The sequence below is a fragment of the Notothenia rossii genome (assembly GCF_949606895.1).
Source record: "Notothenia rossii genome assembly, chromosome: 8".
NCBI lineage: Eukaryota > Metazoa > Chordata > Actinopteri > Perciformes > Nototheniidae > Notothenia > Notothenia rossii.
In genome coordinates, this window is record NC_136906.1 from 24,869,173 (window position 1) to 24,873,461 (window position 4,289).

Consider the following 4,289-nt stretch of genomic DNA (forward strand, 5'->3'; position numbering starts at 1 on the left):
GACTTTTACTCAGGTGTAACTAAAGTCTGATTTAAGGGTTGTTTATATTTCACATCATTAATACGAATCTGCAAAGTAACTCAAATAAGTGTTGTGGAGTAAAAATACCAGGCTAACCTCTGTATTGTAGTAGAGTAGAATTACAAAGTTACAATGAGCTGTCATGTGGGTATATATTAATGCTGCGCATTATGGACACAAGCGATTTTCACCCATTTATTAATTATATGTTTTACATTTGATAAAACCAATGTCATGGCAACTTCTAATTGTGGGAAAAACGAAAACGTTCAGTAGAGACGTCCCATAGAACATTTTGTGAAACACAATAGCCAGCATCAGCGCCATTGAGAGAAGAGTTGCGACAACGGAGGTCCAAAATGCTTGATCGTCACGTGGTTCAGGGAGACTTAATAGTTCCCCGGAAGTTGGTGGCTGGCCATTTGAATCACGATTTGAATGCATTAATACCAGGATAGAAATGCAATTTTTGGTAATTAGTGGTCAATAAAGGTTTTGATTTGCAATATTTATACAACATATCAATATGTGTATGTAGTTACATCAATGTTTTTTTTTTTAAAGTAACATTTGCTAATATTTGAGGATTAAGATAAAATAAGAAGTACTTTATTGATACCAATTGGGGAAATGTTTACGCTGCAGCAGCAAAAGACAAGGCATTGTACATTAGACAGTTAAATGACTATAATTAAACAATCGAAAATGTAAACATCTTAAATAGAAATAAAATAGCATTACAAAAAGTAGAAAAATATACATAGTGTGAACAGCTATCTTACCTGTTAACATATTCATGTTAGGCTAACGTTGCCTTGGTTAAAGAGCCTGTTGTTTATTGCTTTGAATTCTTTAAAACAAATATTATCTTCTTAAACCTGTATGGTAGTCAGGAGCATCACATCCTAATGTTTATTGATATATTTAAAGGGATGGGAAGGAATCCTTCAAAATTCAGATTAGATACATTTTTACCATTTCTTTAATTCATGGTGGTTTCAGTAATCCCCTGGTAATTGAGGACACAGGTAATCTAAAGTACTAATGTAATCTTTATGACTTTCAGAAAGGACAGGAGACCCACAGGTGCCTATCAATGATTGTCAACTGAGTCAAAGCACTAGCAGCAGCATGATGTTGATGTTAAATGTGTTGTTTTAGGAACATCCATTGTAAATACATGGAATTCAATAAACATTGAATAGCATATCATGCAGTTTGTCTGTGCCTTTTCCTCTGTGTTGTCCTGGCATATCGTCTCCCCCATGGTTTGCTGTGCTGCCTGGGGATGCTCCAAGCGCTCAGAGAAAGGAGTACACATGTAAAGTTTCCCCACCGACACAGAGAGGAGGAAAGAATGGCTGGCTCAAGTCAGCAGGAGCAATTTAACTATCACAAAAGACAACAACAGCAACAACATATGTGAGGTAATCATATTTTTCACAAAACGAAGACCACACCATTGGAAAGCTTAACGTCTGTTTAATCAAAATAAGGAACAGGGAGAGGCTTGCAAAACTCTGGGAGTTGAGACTCAGGTGCAGGTCTTTCATTGCAGGTCTTCAGGCTCCGTTGAATCCCCCTGGGGTTCTTGTGCTGAGAGAGGGAGACAGGAGAAAGGGTTAAATACATCTAGCAACCTATAGGATGGGAAATTGCTGACCTATTTGAAACTTACCTTGTGTTTTCACTCTCACTTAAGTCCCTCTCCCTTTGCCATCAATCCAAAATCAGCTGAGCTGCAACATAATACAGACAGGTAATAATCAACAGAATCACAAGGACATCATATGGCTCTGCTAAAAACACTCACTCATAAGTTACGTTTTAGTTTACTGTTTAGAAGTCTCAAATATGCACTCTAAATCCATATCGATAGCGATGTATCACACAAATAGGTCTCTTCCTTATTATTGTGTAACGTGAATTATATTATACTAGCTTGAACTCTAAAATGGATATCCTCATTTCTCCATCTCCACCCACTACAATCACACGCCCCAATGTTATATTTAACTAATATTTAACTCCCTCCACCCCGGATAAAAGCACATTAAGAAGCTCCTTTTCTCTAATTCCACAACGTTGGGTTGAAATAACATTAGGAGAACGGATTAATAGGCTGTTCGTGGTTAACGTGTGTTGCTAACTTTATCCGGAATCCTAGCCTAATCTGTTATCTGTAAACGTTCCCTAAATCTACTGATTTTGGGATAATCTTCACGGAATCTAACATCCTTTAATACACATGTTAATTTGACTCAGATGTGCTGATAATATCCGCAATATAAATCTTTAAACGTCTTCTTACCTTTAAAAGTCCAACACGAATGGTCTATTATGCTGCAACTCTACTGCGCTGCTAGCCGCAGATAGCCCCGCAAGTCAGCAGCAGTTTTGGATAGTCTGGCGTGGTTTCGTTCCATTTCAAACAGCTGTTTGACGCTAGGCTAACCTTGGCGCACTGCCACTCCAACATCCAATCCCAGAGCTTGAAGATTAATCACGGGGACTGTAGTCTAGTCCTAAACGATAGCTGGGGATAGGGGTAGTGTAGTGTCTTCGGCCGTCCTAAACTCCTAGAGGCCTACGTCTGTTTCCGGTTATTTTTATTTTGAAATTCAGTTCCTGAAGGACGTCAAAAAATCCAGAGATTATGGAAATAAACCAATAAATAAAAACAAGGATAATTATCCTTGTGTGTTATTGTTGAGTAAATAACAGTGTGTTATTTTGAAAAGAATAACAAATTAGAAGGAAAAAAAGATTTTAAAAATACAGATTTCAGTATCCTGAGGCTCTCAGACCCATTTATTTTCCTCACAGACGGCAACAAAGTCAGAAATTATATGATTTAAAATAAAAGCAATAATTGTGGCTTGATATTGAGTAAGAACATGTTTTTATGAACCACACAGCTTCCGGTCTTCCTATAACACGTAATGCCGTGAGACTACCAATAGAAATACATTGCTTTTAAAATCGTGCTGTGCAACACGAAAAAAAGGGGGAAATCGTGTTGGTGAACACGAATCAATAGATTAAAAATCGTGTTGGTGAACACGAAATGCCATGAGACTGGGTTGGGCACCCAGACCTCACACAGCATTCTCATCTGTTTGTCATTACTGGTTTCATTTTCTGGTTGCTAACCAGGGTGACCAGACGTCCCCGTTTCCGGGGACAGTCCCCGTTTGTATTGGCCTGTCCCCGGTTGAAACTGTACCCGGAAATGTTTCATGTCAGGAAACACTGGGTAAACAGACTGTGGTCAAGCCAGCCCCCACTTCGGAAAACACAGTCAAGCCAGCCCGCACGTTGTATTGCGGTGCGCAAATATCCTATGCATTAGGTTAGAGGCCTGTAAAAACATATGTTGACACCATCTCACAACACTCCTAAAATAACATTACTTTCTGAAGCACAATTTAAAATGTATGCTGTTTAAAATCTCAAATTAGATCTATTGTCCATCTTTATTTTGATTATTATTTAATGGAAACTGTCCATAATCAAAGAGTCATTCGAAGTCAATCAAATACTTATTTCATTTCAGAGTGATAGCAGGAGACCCCATCTATTTAATCATACAAAATCAGGACAATCTGATGTAGAGTTTCAAAATAAAATACTTTTGAAATCTCATATATGGGCTATCGCACTTCTGTTTTTATACAAGAATAAATAAAAAACTGCCAAATGATCAAAGACTTATTTCACTCCAGGGTGATAGCAGGTCACCGCATCTAGTCACTCAGAGAGAATCAGGACAATCTGATGTAGAGTTTTAAAATAAAAGACCTTGGAAGTCTCATATATGAGCTATCATCCTTCTGTTTGTATCCAACAGTTAAAATGTTCAAATTAAATTGAACCAGAATTGTCCCCCTTTTTTCTTTAACAGCGAAGAAAATGTTCTCCAGCAAGCCGTTTAGGACAGAGTGAATACACAGATACAGAGATGCTGTATGAGAAACCAATGTGGATTTGGAAAATTGCATAATGTAAATCTATTCTAGTAGACCTTAACAATGAAATTATGATCAGTAGAAATGGCCATGTCATGGGACCTTTAAGGGTTCTAAGGAGATATCTTTCAGTAAATTTGGCCTGCCTAAGTATGTTTGTTTTATCCTTTTAGTGTTACTTTTGTACATGGCTACACACCAGGTTAGCTATTAATTCTGAAGCTGGTATGACTACAGCTAATTTGAGCAGCTCACTGTTTGCTCCATAGATATACTTTGTTGCCCAGGAGGACATAACAC

The 4,289-nt window shown here is 37.7% G+C and overlaps 1 long non-coding RNA gene across 1 annotated transcript; it reads right to left on the minus strand.

Annotated features, from left to right (window-relative positions):
• Nucleotides 1-1,487: 1,487 nt before the first annotated feature.
• On the minus strand, nt 1,488-2,580 carry LOC307015298. Its single transcript, XR_013801457.1, has 3 exons — nt 2,333-2,580; nt 1,700-1,760; nt 1,488-1,617 (listed from the first exon to the last, which is right to left on the minus strand). It is a non-coding gene; the product is annotated as an uncharacterized lncRNA (long non-coding RNA).
• Between the last annotated feature and the right edge of the window lie 1,709 nt (nt 2,581-4,289).